This window comes from Sitodiplosis mosellana, unplaced genomic scaffold (assembly GCF_009176505.1).
Source record: "Sitodiplosis mosellana isolate CC-2019 unplaced genomic scaffold, AAFC_SMos_1.0 Smas_scaffold_76, whole genome shotgun sequence".
Classification (NCBI taxonomy): domain Eukaryota; kingdom Metazoa; phylum Arthropoda; class Insecta; order Diptera; family Cecidomyiidae; genus Sitodiplosis; species Sitodiplosis mosellana.
The window spans coordinates 118,361-141,792 of NW_022595318.1; the positions used below are offsets into that span (position 1 = coordinate 118,361).

General features: G+C 37.2%; 1 protein-coding gene across 1 annotated transcript in view; it reads right to left on the bottom strand.

Moving 5' to 3' along the window:
- The window catches only part of LOC129570750 (probable cyclin-dependent serine/threonine-protein kinase DDB_G0292550), a 58,726-nt gene extending 53,704 nt beyond the window's left edge, over nt 1–5,022 (bottom strand). The window contains exon 1 of the mRNA XM_055450456.1: nt 1,969–5,022. The gene's annotated coding sequence lies outside the window, so the exon portion shown is untranslated. The remainder of the gene's footprint in view (nt 1–1,968) is intronic.
- Between the last annotated feature and the right edge of the window lie 18,410 nt (nt 5,023–23,432).

Consider the following 23,432-nt stretch of genomic DNA (forward strand, 5'->3'; position numbering starts at 1 on the left):
ATTTTTTTCTTCATTTGAATACACATTAAATGAGATTTTATTCAGCGATTAAGCCTTAAAATGTGCAATTTGCATTGTTTTCGTGGAATTTCAGTTGTTGACGCGGTTTTAGAGGAGGCTTAGTAATGTATTTTCGCGCTTTCTTTGTCTCGCCCAAGACTCGCTCGCACGTGTGCATTTGATCATCGAGAGTACGATCGACGAAACAGCGTTGGATTGACTCACAAGCCATCATCGCATTTACCAAGCTAATTTATCGTTATACATATTTTTGCGAAGTTTTTCGACTCACTCTCTCTGTGTGTTTGTTTGTTTGTTTGTTTTTCATTCGTTTGGTTTCTACACACAAAATTGCCGTTATTGTTGGCGTTTCAGTTTGAAATTGATGGTGCTCTCTGCTACTCCGTTCCATTTGCCACGGATAAGAAACAAAAGTGAATCTGTTTTCGATTGTGTTTCTGGAGCGTGGGATGATTTTCATTTCCATTTATTAATTTGTGCACTTCGCATGGTTTTGTTTTGTTTTGTTTGTTTGGTTTTTTTTCTGTTTCTTCTCTTCTCTTCGGTTACTACTGCGATTCATAGTGTGCTGATCACTTTTGGTTTCCATCGTCTTGATCGCCTCTCTGGTTTTCCCTTGATTTATTCTATATTTTACGTCATAATTCGTTTGCACTAGATTCATCGAGCTGTGTGCGCTCGCCACCACACAAATTAACGTGAAAAATGCAAAATTATTATGTATTACAAAATTGCCGTCACATCAAGACTAATTTTTATATGCGATAGCATCAGAAAAGCGGAATATAATTAAGAAATTTGTTTGTTTTGTTTCTTCATTTGTTGCTGCTTGTCGGAAAACGGCATTTCGATTATTACTCTATGAGTGTCTGTGTGTTTTTTTTTCACTTGCTTGTACACTGCAGTTTTTGCTACCATTTTTAATACACTTAATTTTGATCGCTTCTCAACTTGAAGAGACAATAAAAATGTGAAAAAGATACGGATACTTGTGTGTGTGCGGATTCTCTTTTCCATGACTGACTAAACTGTTAACGCATGTTGAAAAGGAAAATGGCAAATGGATTTTTCGTTGTTGTTTCTTTTCGTTGGTTTCTTCATGTGCATTCGAAACAACACAATCAAAGTAATATTCATTCTTATTGCGGAGAGTCTGAAAATAATGGAGGTGAGAAAAATGCCCGTGCATTCGCGGTTGTCTTTTCATTGTTTGCTTCTCTGGCTTGGTATATTTTTCGTTTATTTTAGCGACGAGCAAATTAAGTATGTGTGATTTGTGTCTGCATTCCGTATAAAATGGTACAGTGGCGACACTGAAATGTTTGTGCTGGTTATTTCATTATGTGACGCATGGAATGTTGTTCGCAGACAGCGAGTTCCTTTGTTTTTTTTTCCTCGCTCTCTTCATTTTGCCCACATCTTCGCAAGTGCGCACTGTGCTGGGCTGTGAGAAAAAGTTTCAATTTAGAATTCTTCCATTTGCTCTATTCATTCTTCGATTTCTCAGCTGCACCGGAATTTTTTTTTTTGATGTCTTTATTATTTCATGTTTGCCTAATCTTGAAAAATTGAATGTACCAAACCGCATAGATGGGATTTAGGTTAAAACGAAAAACAAATCTAATGCAACAACCCCAGAGCTGATTGAGTCATTGCACCGACAGTTTCATATTCTTGAGCATTGTTTCCTATTGCGATTAACAGACAATTAGAGGCATTGCATTTTGCAGCAGACAATTTTTCTATGATACAAATCGTTTTTTTTTTTATATTTTACGTTTATGCGAATTCTGATCTGTACAAAAATGCACGATGAGATTTCTACTTCACTGGTGGTCCTTTGTAATCATTTGTTGCGTTGAAATGTCTCGATTGTGTGTGTGTTTTCCAATGAAAACCGAATTATTATTTGTTGCAACAAAATATGAAAAATCATAAAATACTTACATTGGCCACTGGCGATGGTACTTCGTATTCGTTTTGAATTGTCTGGATTTAAAATTCAATCTTCAGGAAACGGTGTGTGTGTGTTTTGGTCGTTGGCATTCTTTTCGAGGAATGTTTGATTTTTAGAATGCTGTTGTGGCTCTGGCGATCGGTTGTAAAGGCAGTTCCGTTAGACCGTTCACAATCGGCTCTGACATTTAGCGATTGATGGGAAAAAAGTGCACAAATTTTTTGTCGATTTATGGATTTATTACTTTTATCGTATATATAACTTTATTTTCCGTGGTCATTTATTGCTTTCATAAAAACGCAAAATTTATTGATGGTTTTAAGATTGTTCGACGCATGTATGACGACGAAAAACCCATATAATTTGTCGTGCCACCAAGTGAAAATTAAAAATATCGTATATTTTCTTTTCGGGAGCCCCGTGGATCCGCCCTATCGGTTTCCCAAATTCGAAATGGCTCTTTTATTTTCTTTAATGTCTTCACACTTGATGAATTACACAAGTATCGCGGCGAGAAAAAAAATGCAACGCACAAAAAATGTCAATTTAAATTATAATTTTTCGTGAATTAAACGAAAAACGGTTGATTTGAAAGAGAAAATAAAACACTTTTATATGCAAATTAAAAGTTTAGTGTTTCGATGCGTCTTTGTGGTCGCAGTCGCTTATTTTTTTTTCTTTCCTCCGGGTTATTAATGTGCATTTTAATTGTTGACTTTGTCTTTATTTCTTCCGTCTCTCGCGCCTCGAACTTCGGTGTTGTTGTTGGCTTTTTTTCGCTGTATTTTTGGAGTCACTTGTAATTTTAGAATGGCTTTTAATTTGTGTGTTGACAAAAGGTCAATTATTCATGCATACAAAACGATCTTAGCCCATTTGTGACATTTGAGATTATGCGTCTCTATGATCAAACCGCTGTACAAATATCGCCAGCTTGGTTAACATGAATGTCTTGATGTTGTTTTTTTTTTTCGTTCGTGCTTGGAAGACGATCGTTCGATGCACACACTGAGGTCGTAAATTTGCGCTGCATGAAGAGACCCAATTCTTCGTTTCTTTTTCTTCACGTCGACAGAAAGCAAAAAAAAAGAATCACACAAAACAAACCGAAGAAAAACAATAAAAGAGCAATGAACACAACCTACGACAACGCGCCACAATAATCATTTAATTATAATATCAGCGTTCGGTCCAGTGTTGGAGCACATAAATTTCAAGTGATGTTTTAATTTCAGTGTTTTTTTTTCTTCTCTTACACTGTTTTTATTTTTCTGCTTAAAATAATATATTTTTTCTCTCTTTTTCAATGTACGACCTTGTTTCCTTTTAGATCTTTACAGTCATCATGCGGTCCGACACTCAGCTCCGATTACACACACATATTTTCCATGAGTATGACCATTTTATCGTTGAAAGGCAATTAATTATTTAAAAAAAAAAAGAGCAAAAGATGTGTCCAATTTTTACAAGATCACATAAACAATTAAAATATAACAGTGTACAAAAAAAAAACAAACAAATCAACCCGACAGATGAAAAAAAAATGTTTTCACGTTTGTTGGATTTTTGCTGTGTGTATTTTCGCGCAAACGGTTTTTCACTAAGCCGAAGGTAATGCGCTTGAAATGAACACACAATATATAATGATAATGACGAAGATGTGTTCACACGAGACGATATGGTGATCTCTGACCAACGCAACAAATGACTCACAATGGATGGACGGATGGCCAGTCAGCCGCCGATGTGAATGTCGAAAAATTGAATAAATGCAAAAAAGAAAGAAAAAAAAATTCGCACAAAAAGGTTTCGTGTCTGATATTACACTTTTATAGTCTTTAATGTTTCAGTTAGTTCGTCAACGACATATATGAAGTTTTTCTTTCTCCAGAGTCGTAAAAAAATCGCGAGAACTCGGAAATAACGTTTCGGCTGTTCGTAATATACCGCACAGTTTTGGTTTTACAATAAAATTTATCAGGTTTCGATTAAGATGATCAAATCGACGAGACCCGCACGATGCACACTGGTCAAAACGAATTTATTTCACAAGTTTTATTGTTAATTCAAAATGTTTCGGTTTGTTTTTTCTTGTCTCGTCTCGATCGCGAGCCGAAGATCTTCTTGTGGTTTCACCAAATGAACCAAACGAACGACATTTAACATATGTAATTTAAATGCAATTAATTTTCTTTCGCCTTTAATTCCCGTTGATTGTTCCACCTTTTTTTGCGATGCTTGTTGTCTTTTAAATGCTGTACATCATTTTCCTTTGTGTTTCATTAGTCTTGCACGCCGTTTTTATTTTATCCGGTTTTGATAAAATTGATGAGTCGCTGGTGGCGTAGATGTGTAATTTAGTTCATGCTTTTATTGAAATAACGTCTGGACGAAGGATCGAAATATCAATGCAATAAATCAAATAAAGGTTATCGTATTTCAATTAATTGTCACGGCACACAATTCGATGCGACACACACTTGGTGATCTTTTCGATTCAAGAAATTCCCAAAAAAGAACTATTGTCACAATTATTCACTTGCGAGTTCGTTAGGCTCCACATGAAATTTCGGAACGAATTCAATGTTAGAAGCCGGTTCGTTGCTTATTGACTTATTGATGTCTTTTGTCTTGTCGACTTTGCACTTGTGAACTGTTCGAGCTGGTCGAAAACAGTTTAAATGGAACACTTTCGATGTTTAACGGTTTTTGATAAAATATTTGGGAACTGTTTAGAATTGAACTGTTCACTAAGAATATTTTTAAAATATGGCGTTAAACACAAAACAGATGAATTCTTGCAAAATAACTATTTAGCTCGTCGAGATTGTTCTTGTTCTTCTGATTTTAAATCTATTTTTCTGTAACGAATTCAAATTGAATTCAAAATTCGATCGGCGAAAATGTGATGCAGATTACTGAGTCAATTTGCGATGTGTGTTGCGCGCCGCGCGATCGAAACGAGAGTAATTGTAATAATGGTACTTTAAGTATCAAGTGCTACAAAACCACTGAATCTGTAGTTAAGTTTTTCGCGCGCGTACAAAAAAAACCAGTGCACGATATTATAATACGAGTGTGAGACTGTGTGTCAGCTTGTGTGTGTCTCCTCTCTCTCAAATGTGCTTCGAGATGCTGTGGCTGGATGCCGATATTCACAACATACTGCCGAGCAGTACTACGGACGTATGAAGGAAAGAAGAATGTGAATAATACATCGAACAAAATAATGAACGAAATCGAAGAGAGAGAAGGAAAAAAAAAGCGAATACACAAAGCAAAAGCAGTTTTACTACGTGTGCTGTTATGCACATCTCGCAGTCGCAATCTCGTAATGCTGTGCGCGATGTTCGCGTACAGACACACTCAAGGCACGCGAGAATATACACAAACGAAAGCTTTGGATCATAATAAAAGAAGCGGAGAAGAAGAAGAAGAAGAAAAAAATAATAACTCGAACACATTGAATGTGTGTACTTAGCTCACTACACGAAACGGCGCATGTGATTGCGATGATCGAACGAGCCGAGTGCAAACATTGGCACAGCGGTCCACTGCTTGGACTCTCTGGCTACGGTCTTACCTTATACATGTCTGCCTCTTCCTCTTCTCTGTTCGCATTTTTATTCGTCTGACGAATGAACTAGCGTGTGTTTGTGTACTCAGCAGAGCCGCAACAGCGGAGAAGAGAATAGATGAAAGAAAAAAAAACAACAATAACAAATGAATGGCAAAAACTGAGACGGTCGTCGCGAGTGGGAAAGAGAAAACGTATACGTAAATTGAAATTAATTGTTCGGGTAGAGCACATAATATCCATTCTAGCCGATCGGCTCAACCAATTTGCCAATAGCTATCTCTTTCTGACGCTGGGCGAGAAGCATTGCAATTGTCACTGTAGTAGACAGTTTTCGGTAACCGTTTTACCGTTCAACGCTGTATTTTTGCGGTTGGTTTGCCTCTTCTTTTGTCTTCTTTCAACAATGATGTGCCCGCACTAGACGATGGTGGTGTACCGCGATGTATTTTCGGTTTTCGTGGTATATGTGGGCCCGTAACGTCCTCTTCTTTCGATGTATGTTCGAACCGAAACTGTGAATGGTGTAGATTTGTCTCCCGCTCTTTTTTTTCATTTACCACTGAAACGGGGTTTTGGTCGTTCGAAGCATTGAAGCATCGCAAAAACTCCGTTTTCACACTTATGCGTATTTTTTTCGTCGCTGCTGACGAAAAAGAGCAACTGCAAAGAGGCAAGGATTTTAAACGCAGAAATTGGTTTAAAGTCTCGGATTTTATTTGCCTATGAATCATTTCGCATTAAAATCATTTCTCCATTTACGTTGAACTTACGGTATTTTTTGTCTATTTCGAATGTTTTTCTAACTGTGAATTTTGGAATTTAAACTCTCTTTATGTGCGTTCAGGTGTGTACATTGTACTCGTAATTGATTCTACTGACGAACGAATTAATTATGCACTAGTTGCAGAATTCAGCTGCGAATGGGTGCCCGATACGGACTGCATGTGTCAAATGTTATTGATCAGACGAAAATGCGGCAACGCTTTTTGCACGGAAGGAATAATAAAAAACACAAATTGCCCCCGATCAAGGCGAAACAGCGTTGCGAGATGATCGTTGAACTGAAATATGTCGCCAATTCTATTGCATACAATTTAATGAAAATTAAAATGTTTTTGTATTTTATCGCCGATTTGCTATTTTTCCGTTGGACCCATGACATTCTAAATTCCGTTTAGCGATGTTTCATGCCTGAAACCACGAAGCTGTTGAGATTCCAATGCCTCAGTCGAATCATTTCAGCGGTTACCTGGATTAACCTGCTGCCGGAGATAGGAAAATAGAAATGTTGGCAATTCAAACGTCAATTATCGTGCACACAAAATTTATAACGCAATTTTGGTTTTTATGGCAATTTTATGGCCGAATGCATGCCACATTCGCCGCAATTCAGGAACTCTAATTAGCTGCAAAATTTCAATGATTACCTGTTATAATTCGATTTATTATTTCATCATATGTGTATGGCTTTTTGCGAGCACATCTCGCAATTGATGTCCAGATGGGAAAAAGTTTTACGACTCGCACAAATCGGTTTCGGGTTTTTATCTTCCATTTCCTTTGAATATGCCAAATGGCGTACACACACCAATTCCCCATAAAATTATCATAAACTTCAATTAAGTTGGCACGAGCCACCGCTTATTATGTGAGAATAGTGAATACGGATGGTTTTTATGCGATTCAGTTAGAGATGAAATCGTAAAAAAACTCTAAAAAAAATCTCGGCTCGTTACTTGATGCTACTTCTTCGACGTTGCAAAAAAAAAAGTCCAACTCAGATCTGCATTCTGAATGTAATCTCTGCTCGAATCTAAATTAGATGAGGAAGGAAGGTGCATACAAAAGCCATTAAAAACGAAGCGATCAATTTATACAATCACAATAACGGAATTTAATAAGGAATCGTGCACTATTATAAAACAAGATCGGCACAACTTGAATCACATCGTGAACACAAGGGAGACAACAAATAAAAAAAAATACGATGTTAACTCGATCGCATTGAAGTGGTACGCGTAATGCGAACCTCTCTGCATCTTCAGCTCCATACAATAGAAACGGAGCGGGAAAAAAAGGAGAGAACATTGCACTGATTTAAAGTGGACAAAATGGAAAAAATGGCAACAGCATTTTTTGTGTATGTTTTTTTTCTCTTTCGTTCTGCCATGGATTGTATGCTGAATCCCATTACATTATCAGATAGTGGGTATCCTATTTCAATTTCGGTTGGCAAGGGATTAGATGCGGGGCCGTTAGTGGAATTCCGTGCATTTGCATTGGCTGCCGAATTGAAACCATGGTCTGCAGTTTAGACTCTCTAAACGGTCCAACTCACGAGCCAAATCAATTGTCCGAATCTCGTGCACACATTCTATGCACACAGTTTGGCAATGTACCTAAAAAAATGGACAAAACATTTTCTGCAGGAGTGAAAGGTTTTTTAAAGTGCGCGCTCACCGCTCGCAGACTAGTAGATATAGAACTCGACAAAGAAACTGAATAAAAAAAACTAACGCGACCAAGACTCTGTTGATTTTTGTTTTTTTGTTGCTGTGAATTTTATACTTTATTTTCGTGTGTTCCAGTGTGGACTGAGCTGAGACATAGAGAGAGAGAGAGAGAGAAAACCGACCGATATATTTTAAAACCTAGCAAATGTACCGATGTATTACGTGCTTCTTTTGTAACGATCGTGTTTGCTATATGTCGGTTATTTTGCGCGCTTGTTTTGTTTTCGATTTTTTGTTTTGTTTTTTGCTTTTTCCCCCTCGTGTATATTATACTGTGTGCTCCCGCAACGTTACAGCTCTCTCTCCTTTTAATGTTCGGATTATTTTCTTCTCGGTGGCTTCTCCTCCTACCACACCCGAGAATGGATTGCGATCATATTAATTGCTTTTAAATTCCTTGACTTGAAGGCTTTATGTGTTCGCGCTGCAACTACTGTGTCGCTTTGCTATTTCATACAACATATTCCTCTGTCAACGATTCGTGTCTTGTTCCAGTGCAGTACACTCTCGGGCGCAGCACACGAGCGTGCCAAACGCTGTTTTTTCTGTTTTGCTCTCCTCAACTCTTTTTTTTCTGCTGCTGCTGCTGTTGCTCTCTCACATTGTCTGTTCTTTTGGTATTTCACTTCGGTTTCGGTACACATTTAACAGCCGCTTAGTCACAAGACTGATGTTTTTTTTCTGTTATTGAATTTATCTCCTAATATTTTATTGAAACTGTGTGCTACATTTATGCCAAATTCAACGTGTAAATGCTCATTTGATGAAGCGAAGAAGTACTTTAACGACCAGTAATTATACTTACATGTGAAGAGATAACAGCAAAAAATGCTGTGTAAAAACTGGCAAATTCGCCAAGAGAGCAAGAAACAACGACACATTCTGTAAGTTTTGTCGCCGAAGAAGAAACATTTCAAGTATTCTGTTAGCTTTGGAATGCACCAGATCATCACAAAAAGCGCACATTTGATCGTCACTGGCCTGTAGCTTCACAACCAAAAGCATCATTCCAAACGAAGTACTAACAAATTTGTAACGGTTCATACCACAAACGAAGTTCGCGAACACGCTTGTGCTCGACTTAAATAGTAAATTGAATTACAGAATCACCGCTGCGGGCAATGTTCGTCGCGTTCGCGTCGTTCATTTCCTTTTGGCAAAATTTTCACAATTTGCACACGTTTTTTTTTTATGATTGTCATAATCGATTGTGTGTGGTAAGGGTATCTGCGTAAAAGCAAAAAAAAAGAGAATCTAAACCAGAGTAGCATTGCCTAATTCAATTTCGTTAATGTGCCTATCATAAATTTACGGGTGTCCATTCAATTTGAATGGCTTTTAGCCAGAGGGAATTTTCGCATTTCTGATGTATTAAAATGTTTCGTGTCGAAATCATCACATTGTTGATCTAATTATTTTTGGTTACTAAATTTTAAAACCATTTTCACAACTGCATCTGAGGCATAGCGCAATATTTCATTCGCACAGACAATGGACGATCGCAACGTGACAGAATCATCATCAACACGACGAAATACCGTTATGAAAATACAGCACAAGAATGCAATTGAATGTGTACTTAAATATGTTGTACACCAATGCTGGTCTTTTTTTTAAACATATATGCCGTGATCAGTTGATGGAATGAAAAAGCGTACCATCTGCGGCTGACAGTTAATTTTAATGGTCTAGACTCTGGAGCAAATCAATTTTCTAAAATAAAAATGCTGCTGTTTTCAAAAGCATTTCTTCTAAACCTAGGAGTTCGAGAGCATCGGCCAAAAGCATACAAACGCAGAGAAAAGTACGAAAAAAAACCAAAGGAAAAATGTGCCACCGTGTAATTCGAAAACGTTCCACGAGGCATCAGCCACAACAGCATCACAAAACAAATATGCTTTACATTAAGGCCTGGGCTCGTTAACAAATAGGAGTGATGCAGAGAATAACATCAGAAAAAAAACAACAACACACAACAACCATTGGAGACGTGCAAAATGTAGAAACCGATTTTTTTCCTTCTGCTTGAAACTAATAACCAACTATTTGCATTGCAGAGAACGCTTGCTCCAGTAAGTCGAGAGAGAGAGAGAGAGAGAGAGAGAGATTGCATAAGAGCTCGTTCGATGTGCTCGTGCTTGTACCTCGTGCATGGCCACAAGTTGAAAAAATGATTTATTCATTTGTAAATAAAATCGCGCATCAAATAAATTGATTGCATATTTGCAATCGTAACAAATATTTGCGTTATAACCGCACGTTTGCCTCTGTACACTCCCGATACATATTTATATATGTATATACTACACATAGTGTACTAGCCTGGCTAGAGCACTATGATCTCGCTCGCGCCCGACCAAAGGAAATCGTGAAATAAACAAACCAACCGAATGCAATCGATCGGCGGACAACACCAACAGCCGCCACAACAAAAACAGCAACAACTACAACGACGACGACGAGAAAACAGTGAAAACGGCAACCGTAACCAAAAGTTAATAAAATATTGATTTGAAACGAATGAAAGGACAGCAAGACAGCACAGAGGAGAGAAGCACACGCAGAGAGTTTTGCGCTTTTTAATAGATGACTTCAAGTGACTTTTATGTTGTACGCAAAACACGAAAAATTGAATAATAAACGTAATGGTCGCAATATGACTCTATTGCATTCTGTTCACATATTTAAATTGTTCTATTATTTTGGCTCGGCGGCTGTGTGTTCTACGTGCATTTCATTTTCTGAATAGGCATGTGTGCGCACTGCGCATACATGTCTGTGTGTATGCAATGCATATGACCAGTAGAGAAAATAGATTGATTAAAATTATGACACACATACGAAATGGACACAAAATGAATGCGCTTCGAAAAGGAACTATTGGAACTCAATACCAATTTCGAAATTATGCATTCAATTATATCATTTTCTGGTTATTTTGCATATTCCTTGCGTCAAGTCACAATGCTAATTACCAAGAATATTCCTGAAGTAATATGAAAAACAACCTACATGAATTGGAGATGTCAACTCATCTAATAAGTGATGAGAAACGAGTTATCGATCTGCAGTTTTTTGTTGCTTCAATCGAATGAAATTATAGGTTTGAAATTGCTTCCGTATGTCGATTCGTCAATTAGAACGTCTTTAATCAGCAGTATGAATCGATAAAAAAAGGTTCAGAAAGAAAAAAAATTGATCTCGCGTATTGTATTTAACATGTGCTGAAAATCCAATTTTATTCGTCATTGATAGAGCGATTAAACCAATTATTCGAAATTAGATTGAATCGGAAAACAAGCTAGTAAAACCGACACAAAAAAGTGTCACTTGAATGCGATTCACCTAAATCATGCGAATATCAAGATGTAAATGGAATATAATAATGTATGATGCAAGTTTGTATTTGTCTCGCCAGACAAAACTCATAACTTTCAATACCAGATTTAATAGTGGCATTTGCTTTTTTTGCTCGGTTGCCAAGAAAAAAATGCGATTCCATTCGCTTGACATTACAATAACATTTCAAATTCTATGTTCACTTATTTATAAAGAAATTTTATGCGTAGCGTTACGACCTTGTTGCTAAACGCGCAGCGCGATTCTAAATCAAAACGAAGAGAGAGAAAAAAACTCAATCTAATTTTTTCATCATTTTTGCATCTCATTAGCTGCACTTACGCATTGCGATCAAAACATTTTATTATAGCAAATCGATCGCAATAAAGCCGATAAATGCATCGTGATCACATATCGTAGGTTGGCTATGGTTGTTATGCAACCGATTCTTCAACATCGTGTGGTACTAGAGAGAGAGAGAGAGAGAGAGAGAGAGAGAATCCGTGTAGTTTTGGCCTAGCAAATTGAAAATCTGTGTTGTAGTCATAGTCAACGGAGTGATCGATAGAGGTATTGATGATATTGATCATACGAATGACAGGTGATGTTGAATAGGATTGTAATGCGACACGTTTGGAGCCAGAAAACAGCGACCATTAATCATTCGATGCTTGTTGTCGTTTTTTTTAGTGTGTGGTCGATGCTAATAATGGAGAATCTTGAACACAAAGAAGCACAGAAGCATACACCCAAATACAAACACATTTTCAGTAATTACAATTGTCGAATTGTTTATCTTCTTTGCCATTTTCACACGTAATAAGGTGTCGCGCGAGCGTATGTCTCGAAAAAGGAAAGAGGTATCGTGGCAAAGTAGGTGTTTTTTTATACACTTATACACAACAGATAGTGTGAGCACAACGATGAGAAATCAACGAGAAAAAAAAGAAACGTTGACATGAGCTTGTTTTTACTGAACGAATTTAGTAATATAATTTAATAAATCATGGTTTATCGCCTTTTTTTCTCCAAGTCTAAGGGTTCTTGAATGATAGCGAAGAGAGAAAAAAAAGCCATCGACTAAACACTGTAATAAGCGTAAAATATTGAAAAGACGCAGCAGCACATTACACACATCGCTTTCGAAAACGTCGTTTCCGAACGGAATGAACCATGGCAGCGAAGAAGAGAGAGAGCGAGAGATAGAGAAAAAACAAGCGAATAAAATAAAAATCATGAACAGCAACAACAAAAAAGTGGCAGCAATACACACATTCATCGTATTTCGTCCGATGTGTGTACACTTAACATGTGCTTATTGGCTGGATATAAAAAAAGAAGGCGGCGTATATAATTTTAATATTCAACAAGAGCCGTTTTGCACATCAAATATATTTATATTTCGTTTATTCGCTGTTTGTTTGCGCTTTTTTTTCTCTGCTCGTTCATTCGTACCGCAAATGAACATAACAAATTGCTGCTTGTTTATTTATATAATTGCAATGTGCTTCTGCTTAGACGCGTCATTTCCACCGTACAGATTGAATTAGATGCGAATTCTTGTCTTGAGAATGTTCTGTTTACATTTGTTCTGCGAACACATTTGATCACACATAAGTGACGAACTATTCGGAATGCCACAGCGAATGAATGAAAGGCCGGTGTGCGCGTGCGCGCACGGTCGCGGTGCGGCTAATCATTGTTTAATGCAATAATTGTTTTGAGTTCTCTTGCGCTGACGTAGAAAATCGGAGAAAAAGGAAATGAATTAAACGCGAGCGAATTGTTTGTTGCTTTTTTCTTGCTCTCGTCATACCAATTCTAGTCAGTGGAAAGCGGTGTGAGCTGAGAGCAGCAACGAATCAACGTGAACATATATAAGGTGGAAATTGAACGTGACAATGATAATATAATTAATGTAATAACGAGTACAAACAGTAGCGGCCACTAGAACCTTTAGCACAATGAAACGGGCTTGAGTGCGTGTGCACAAGTATTTGCACACACATGCGAACTGATTTTTCAAATGACTTACACGCGTTCGTTGTGCATTAAAAGCAGTTTGACGTTGGATGATTTATTCCCATTTTTTCGCTCAATCTTTCTGTGTGAGAGCCGCAAAAAACACATCAGCCTAGCACGCAAGTGCTGGTGAAATGGATTCAGTTAATTTTTTTTTCGTCTCGAATCTTCGTGTCTGTCTCTCTCTTCCGCCAATGCTGCAGCTCGAATTATTTCAATTTTGCGTTGTAAGTAATGTGTGTGTGTGTGTGTTTTTTCTCTTCAGAGATTGCGCGAGTTCAATTAAACAACTCTTTTATTGCCTCGTTCTGCCTTGTGCTTAAATATCATCCCACAAATTATTGCTATTGAAAGACGTTCGATTAGATTTTCTATTTGCGTTTCGTTTAAAATTCAATTCGTGAATCGTTTATTAATTTTTCGATCGATCGGTCGGGTATACTGGTTGTGTGTGTATGGCTAGCGCTAGCATGGCTGAGAACGAGAGAGAGAGCGACTAACGACACAATGTCACAATCGTTGACATGTGATGAATCCCGTCCAACGCGCTCGATCTGTGGCAATCAAGACTAGTTTTTTTCATCTTCTATATTTAATACGTGGGGCGCGTGGAATCTCATGAAATTCATTTACTGCGAAGTAAAGAAGATTAAAACTTGATGTGATTTTCAATGAGTGTGAGATAATGCCATGAATCCTTAAATCCGGATTGAATGTATTCGGAACACTGCGATAATAGAAGTACACCGATTTTTCCATTACTAATTACAATTGCATATCGCTGATGACGATGTTTATGTAACGATCTCGCGTTGTTTTGTCGCCGCCGTTCGCAAGTAAAATGTGATCCACCTTGAATCTTGAAGCATCGTCTGATTATTCATAAATCGACATTTGAGAAGAAAAAAAAATAAGTGATCGCTTTTTTTCTCGCTCTTGTCACACACACACACCAACACACCGAGCAAAATTCACTTAAAATGGAAATTATAAATCGCCATGATTTCCATTTAATGCGTTCAAGAATTTCATTACACATGCATCGAAAGTAAAGAAGATCGTTTCATATTTAATAACAGTAATAATAATCAGCGATTCAATGTGTGTTCAAACGAACTTGATTCTTCTATAGGTATATGCTCTGTGACACCGAGGCTGTGGCAATGCGTCAATGAAATAATGCGACAGTAAAAATTATCAAATTCAATGTCTACTGTATGATTCATTTGAAATTCATCGATGATGTATTTGTGTATACATTTTTATCGGCTGTGACTTTATTACTTGGCTGTCAAAGAAACCTCCATCAACGCGCCAATGAACAAGAGCACACGTGTCAATCGGATATGAAGAGTGAAATTCAGAGATTAACATTTGTTAAGTACAAGCGAAGAAGTTGGACATGGAAAAAAAAGTGCGCTACCATAGCAGACACGCTGGCACACAGTCGATAGATTCGGATGGTAATGTAAATTGGCCGAGACAAATTGTCAATGAGATTCAAATGTAGAAAATTGATTATGGCAACGATCCGTAGCCGATTTTCTTTGCTTTGATTGGCATCGAATTTGTGTGTTGGCTTTGCCTCACATTGATGAGCCACAGTCGCGGCTTATGTAAAATATTTTCGATTTCGTTCAGTTGCGCGCACTGTCGCAATAATTACTTTGATCGCCGTCAGAGAGAGAAGCGAAAAAAAAAATTGGAAGCCTTTTATGATCGATTGATTTCGTGAAAGCAGATCAGAGCTATGAGATTTGCGATAAAAAGAATTGAAAATCAATATTTGCCTTGGTTTCGGCTTTACCGTTTCGGTCGTCACTGAATGCTACATTCAGCCGGGGCCGATTCAATTTCGTCTAATGAGTCGAATACTCGAAAACGAATGAAAAAAAAAAACACACACAAACCACATAGACGAAAACGCCAAGCGCATAACCAGAAGCTAATCAAAGTCCGCTCATGTAGAAAGCATTTGCAATTGAAAACTGAACGTTATATTTGTTCGATCCGCATCCATCCGATTGGATCAGTTTCTACAAAATGTAGAAAAGCAGCGACAAAGAGAATGAAAATCACTGGCCAAGCAAATAATTATAAATTGATTACTTGTGACGAAAAAAAAAATAGAGTTTTCTATACATAAAGACGGTTTTTTTTCTACCATCGGTTTCAGTTGTCGTTTTACAAACCATTTTACACTTTCGATTTCCTTGCTTACAATTATTCTTCCAAGTGAAGATATTGCAACAATTTTCTATGCCAAAGATAAACAAAACCGCATAAAAGATGAAATTTTAATATGGAAAGCAAAAGTGATATTGATTTTCACGGTTCAGTGAACATTTTGCTCAAATGACAACTGGTGATCTAACTGTTATATTGATTTCATTCGAAAACTCTCTCCTCGTCTTCCATTCTGTGAATGATGCTTTTATTTTCGTTGACCGTTCGGCGCAAAATCCACAGATCCAATTCAATCGAATTGTGATTGAAATCGAATCGACATTTGGAGAGCGAAAAAAACGTACTAATGATCCACTGATAAAACTTGTAAATAGTCGAATACGATGGCCAATCAGGAACTAAACGTGTATTATAGTTTCGGTTGAATAATTGCGAAAATGGTAAACCACATGGTTTACACTCACGTTTCCTTGTAGGCACTGGGCAAAGTGTTTAAATTATTTGTTACAAAAAACACCCAATTATTGCGTCATATTAACTACTTCGCACTTAATTTCATGAAAAACACAATGAAAATTACCGCAAACAAAATAGAAAAAACAAAAGCAAAAAAAAAATCATGCGATCACAATAAAGAATCGATTATGAATTAACACTCGCTGCCAGTGAGTTGTGTGCTGTTTCCTTCATCTTTCGATGTTGTTCATGGTTTCATTGTACAAAATGATAATTATGGATTAGAAGTGTAGCGTGTAGCGTTGAGTTTGTTTTCTCTTTTGCTCGCGTCAAATGGTTCGTGTGTTTATCGATCATTTATCAATTTATGAAATCTAATATTTGCGAGAAAAAATCGCGATTTTTGTTACCATTTAATCTGGACAATGATGTTGTGAGTATGCAGTTGTGGTGTTGGTGATTGAATTTTATCTTTTTTGTTTTTTTTCTCATTCTCGTTTGAAACATATTTTCTGTGTGTTAAATGTGGAAAACGCCACTGTCGGCATTTTGCGCATGCACATGAACTGCACATAATTCCACGGTATTCAATCAAATGTCGGCAATTTCAATAGAAACTCATTTTTCCTCAATTAATTCGTATGTGAGAAAAGGCACACATTCGCCTGGTTTGCCACCTAGAGGAACAGCAAAAAAAAAAGCATTTGCAATATTTACAACATAATTAATTGTCTCTTCGAGTGCACAAAGTTAACGTTTTAATTTACTGGTGTTAGAATTTGTTGCCTGTTTGTTGGTTCTTTTGGCACAATTTTTTTCCCTTCGATTTTTCAGTCGAAGTTGTTGTGATGCTTGTTTGCTAATTATAAATGACTGTATTCCTTCTCTAGCATAAAATGTGACTTGCAATAATTGCGTACGGTTCGATGAAATTACGTCAGTGATGCTTCACAATTTGAACCATCATATTCCATGCGGTTCCCCTAAGCTATTTTTACCATATAAACCCATTGCATCCCATTTGGCCGATGGCTTTTGAGATATTTTTAATGTGATGTCTTCAAATAATAAGCCCGGCCAGCATTGAATTTAATATGAATCTTCGAAGAAAAAAAAAAACGCTAGTCATATTACATCAGAAATTTTTTTTCTATATAAATTGCCCACAATTCATAACAACCGGCAATCTATGCCGCATCACAAACAGAAGAAAGAAAATGTCTGGGCTGGATGATTACCAACGATGTACTGACCATTTTCTAAAGGTGTATTATAAACCAAAAAAAAAAACCATCGCCAATCTTCCGTCTTTTATTATTATTATAATATTCGAGAGATTCTTTTATCAGTTTAAATCGACTCGAGTTTTCTCTGTAGGTGCATCGATTGAGATCAAAATATCACCCGTGTCGTGATTTTTATCTATTCACTTCTGGAAACGCGCGTGCAGTCATTTTTATTATTATGATTCTCTTCTCGGCTTATTGCAATTGTGTTATCCGCGGCAGCGGTACCGTTATTCTTACCTTGTTAATCATGTGCAGTCGCCGCACATAGAATATATATGTTGAATGAGCGCGCATGCGCACATGTATACATGAGTCGATAGAATAACAATCGTGAAATCGGCCGCATTCAAAATACGTGCACTTAATTCCGGCAAGCATATCAAAAAGACCATGGTTTGTTTGAACCATTTTTCCAAAGCTTCTTGTTTCTTTATTTACACACTTAGTTGGGCTATTATTATTACCTGTGTAGCTTCAGCCTTCATTTATTTGTTTTTGTTTTTTTTCTTTCCTTTTTTTAGATTGCCGTTCGTCGTTCAATTTTTTTGTTGTGTTCTTTGAGTATCTCTTTCGACTACATGCTCACGACCGACCGATACAGTCGACGTGGCTGCCTTAGAATAATTTTTAATAATTCGCCGACGGTTTGGTTTCATTATTTTGTACGCTTTTTTATCACTTTTCGTTCGATTTGTGCTCAGTTATTAGCTGCAAATGTCCAAAGGCGCACAAGAAGAGGAACACTGACAGCATTGAATGGCGAATTTTCATTTCTTCGAAAAGAACTAGCGGACGATTGTTGATCAACAACAGCACGGCAAAAAGAGAAAAAAAAAACCGCGCCATAGTAAATTGCTCGTGTTATATTTATAATGATAATAATGCTTCTTGCTGTTCTATTTTCTTCATCCATTTCCTTTTGCTACTGTTACTGTTAATGAAGCATTTTAAAGGTTTTGTTTTAGGCAGCGATCCCCTTGAATTAGCCCGTCCATTGTTATGTTGATACATCCAGTTATTTTTCATACGGCAAAAAAAACAGCGTTCATTAAAAATCCAGTCACCACTGGAAGCGACAAGTAATTGTATTTTCAGTGGATGTGGCTCAAGCGTCTCTTATAACGAAAAAGGAAATTTCGGAATTACATTCATGCCTGTACAAACACAAGAGCATTATTTTAGCAATAATAAAATAATAATACACTTAGATAATACGGATATTCAATCGATTTTAATGGAGGAGAATTCTGCCATTAGTATGTCAACGAAGATACCACATAAAAATTCGTCGGTGATGAGAATCAGGTCAAAGAGAGCTGTTCCAAACTTTAATCCATTTAAATTCAAAAGAAATAAGCGAAAAAAACCGATTCTAGAATTGAAATCAGTTAAAATGAATGAAAGAAATGGAAATGACACTGTCGGTGAGTATGAACATCGAATGCGGTGCCAGTGTGTCATCTGAAAAGACGAACTGAACACGGAACTTCTCTTTTTTTGTAAATAAATTGAAAAGTTGTGAGCGCGAGCGCGATCGTATGAATTTAAGCACTTCGAATGGCAATCATTCAGTTGGAACCGAATTCGGCGAATAAAATTGTTTCATTCAATGTCGATGAAAAAGAGTAAAAATTCCATTGAATAATATTGGGACGTTGGTGCAATTTCTGACGAATATACAATAATGGCTGTGTGCGAATCAGCGGACGAATTGAAAATGGAAATCATATTCCGGATTCAATTAAGTTGTAGTATTCTTCGCTTCGATCGGATTAAAAAGAATAAATGCGACGAATCGATAAAAATGAATGCGACAAAAAGTACGATACTTTTCGAATACACACAAAAAATGAACGACGAAAAAAAAACCATTTCGAATAAAGAGTCTCGTGAAGATTTATATCGATTGAGAAAACCTTTCGAATAACCGAATTCAAATGCGATGCATACGCATATTGTTGTTCTGTCTTCATTTCTCATTCGTTGAGCTGATTATAATGTGGATCACATCGAAAGCGCACTCACTCGCGCGCGCGCCTGTCTTATTCCGGGCGAGTGTGAGCTTCGGTGGATTTATCAGTTGCGGGATTTCGTCGACAACAGTAAATACTACTCGAATCCGTTGCAAGTGATCACACACACACACACACACACACACTCGCAGAACTCCACTCGCACCACTCAAACGAGAGCATCAATGGAAGCCACAAAGATAAATGCACAATGTTTACTCGCATCATTGTGCATATGCATTCATTTAAAATGCGATGCGCATCTTATTAGTCGTCGTTGTCGGTGCCAGTGCCAATCTTCGTCTCACCGGTTTAGTTTTCGTACTTTAAAATGCAAACCCTGCGCTTGAGTTTACCGCTTTTCGTTCCTTTATATTCAAATGTGTTTCACGAAATGAGACCAAAATAAGCGCTCGAAAATGAAACAATCAAAGTACCAACAGCAGCAGCAGCAGCAACAACAACATAGAACCGCACTGCTTGACTACTGTTTTCTGCCTTTCCTTTTATTATTGTTCAATAAAATTGATAAAAACTTATTTATGGAAAATTGAAACGCAACGAAAATATGTTACGGTTGAGCGTTGAGTGCGAGATGTGCACACGATGTTCGGTTTTGAACTTATAAAATTGAAGGAAAAAAAAGAAAAAACGAAATAAAACGAGGATCGGGCGGCAATAGCCCATTGAGGAGGCAACTAACGCAGAAAAACAGCGTAAAATAACAAACCGTACACAACAAGCAGAAGCATTGCGGCAAAACATCAAGGCACGTTTGGTGATATGTTGTTGTTTTTGGGTGCGCGCACGCTTGTCGCTCTATCTCTCACATATAGTCTTCCGTGTGCGCGCATTCTCAAACAATCAATTTCGTGCTTTGGTTCGGTTTTTTTTCTTCTTCTTCGGTTGCTGCTGCCTCTTGTCTCACCTTACACTGTGTGTGCGCTAGCTTTCTTTTCTGCGGTGTGCGCGCTCTTGCAATGGAATCCAATTTAGCGAAATTCGTGCGGTGTGGTAGTGTGCTGTGTACTCGTGTTGTTATGCATATCGATGTGAAGAGTACATGCAAAAATATTCGCATTTATCCGCTGTTTTGCCGCTTCTGATATTTAATCGCCGTTCGCCACGGTTGTTTCTTTTTTATTTTGTTTCGCCTTTTCTCCTGTCAGCAAACATGTTTAAGTGAAAATTTGTTCAGATCTAATTAATTACAATTTCATTTTGATACACTTTGAATGCTGATATTAATTCGATTCACTTCGCCTTTCAACCACGCACACATACACACACACATAAAACGTCAAGCGGAACTTGTAAAATCCTTTTTAAGAAGTTTGTGCCGAATGAAATATTTCACATTAGAATCCGACGACGTGTGATGGAGTTTTCGGTCGGCTGGTAGACATTGAGGTATACAATGAATTTTGCAAAATTCAACAGAGAGCCGAGGAAAAAAGAGTGCAACCATGAAATTGTACATTCGAAAAACCAGTCGGAGGCGTCTATTGTGTCCAATATGTGCATACGGTTTCCATCACTTTCACTCGATCGGTACTTATAGCTCACATACTGAAGATAAATTGATTTCGATCCAGTTTTCTCTGGACTGGCCAATTTTCGCTTTTCGGCAGCCGCAATTTAATGTTCTCGTCAACGGCGGGGAAACTTAAAACAATATGGCCAACTATGCCAACAGCAAAAAGTACCAACCGTATATCGATCGAGACCGTATACTCCAAATTAAATGGATCATTGCCATTTTTGTCAAATAGTTCATTAAAAGAGAGAGAGGGAGAGAGAGAGAGAAGGAGAGAGGATAAAAAACCGCGGAGACAAAAGCGAATTTCAAATTTTCCGCAAACGAAAAACGATACCGAAAGTGCACATTGAATATAGTTGAAATATCGAATAAAAACAAAGTCAATAAATTGACCATAAAGTCATAATCATAAATTAGTATTTTACTGCACATGGCACGGGCGAAATGTGTGAATATGTGAATGAGTGCACGCTGGAACCAATGGCATACGCGCTGTGAACCGTTTCGTGACGATCACATGCATAAGCTGCAAACGCCTCCAATTCTTCAATTCATCGTTGTCGGCAAAATTCACCAAAAAGAACCGAACGCCAAAGTTATCTTTGCCCATTTTTTATACTTGGCTTGCAGCACATTTACTGTGGAATCTGCGGCAAAAAACGGCAGTCTATTTGCAATACTTTATGAAGAGGAAAAAAAACAACAACAGAAACGACACACTAGCAATCTGCATAGGCCACATGTAGCACCGTCAATGAGTTATGGAACATTATTTCCTTGTTATTTAAAATACAAACAAATTAACCGAACAAATAAATGTTCAAGGAATGATAATAATGGAACAAGCAATAAAACCGATTTTCTCTCTCTCCCTCTCTATCTCTCTTGACGAATTCAATGCACACTCGAAATGAGACTGCGTCTCACATACTCTCGCACTTACACAGAGCACATTTAGCGACCCAATAGCTTCGGTGCAGGCAGACAATTTCAAAATAATAAATTGTGCAATTAACGCTTTGCTAATTATTTTATTATCTATTTAAATAAATATTTACATAGATTTTTTTTTTGCTTGCTTGCTGCGAAAATACACGTGCGTGTTTCTTTTCGTTCGGCATTTTAAATCAAATTAACTGGCCTGGGTATTATTAGCTAAATGGCTATTCAAATTAAAGGAATTTTTCATTCTTCTATCGAAGAACTTCTCATTTCAAGATAAATGCAGCTTACGTTTCTTGTTGATTGTGAGTCTTTTATAACAAATTTTATAGATTGAATGTTTTGGCATCGTAATTCGAACGCTTCCCAAAACATATTGCATGTTTTGCTTGGATCAGATGTGCCGCAGCTGGAGGCAACAATATCCAAAGCACTGATAGCAACATTGAAATAGTTTTATTTCACTAATGGATTTAATGCATGATTTTTTTCCGTTGATTTTCACTATTTATAGTGAAGTACGATTATAATTGTCCTGATCGTATGCGAAATTAGTGACATATCTTTATCGAATAGAAAAATGACAAAAAACTCTTTCAAATGGACGATTATCCGCCGATTCAACATTCAAAAATGGAAGTCACAAAAAACGGTCTAAACTTAAGTTTCGATAATTCACATTTTGCTGCGTTTCACCGTTTCGCGTTTAAAAATGCCATTTCTCGAGAATGTCCAAAAAAACAAAAAAAAAAGTCTATCTAGTTGAAAATTTCAACTTGAATTGAGCCCTTTCGCTCACTTCATATACATTGAAATGTGTCAACAATCATGCAAATGTAAAAATTGTCAAGATTTCCAATGGCTCCAATAAAAGTTTTTGTGCACGTACTGCAGCCACTTGGAACAATGCGATCAACTGAAAAAACGAAAATGTGTGCGGCAAATGGCATTTAACAATAATAACAAATTATATCAGTTCATGCACGAAAAAGCACACAACAGAGCACAAATTCAAATATAATTATTATTGGGATACGTGAACACGATTCCGAATATTATTTTCATTATGCTAATATGCAATGGATCAAAAGCAATATTTACAAAACTCATTTCAATTTGCGGTTACTATCAATAACTTATTTCAATGAATTGAATATGTGCAAACGGGGAGGGAAAAAAGCCATCGTCGGTCCTTTGTTTTTTTTTTCGGTGTGAATGCTAAAAGCGTTTGGCGCAACGGCGTCATACACGTGCTGAAGAATGTACGCGTGCGCAATGTGCACTAGTCAATAGTTATTTAATGTGTGCAGAAATTGCACAAAAATCGCTCTTGACTCGACTTGGTTTAGCACTAAAAACATATACTCCAATTAAACGACGCAGCAGCATTAAAATCGTCAAAGCATAATCATAGATAGGTTTTAAAAAATTCTTCGCATATTTGCAGTGCATTCAAATCGCATGATGAAGCATTTTCTTGTGACAGAGTAGGTAAACAAACAGAAAAGTCGAAACATGCGAATGAGTTTACAGAATGAAACATAATTATTCAAAAGGCAGAAGTAATACGGCCC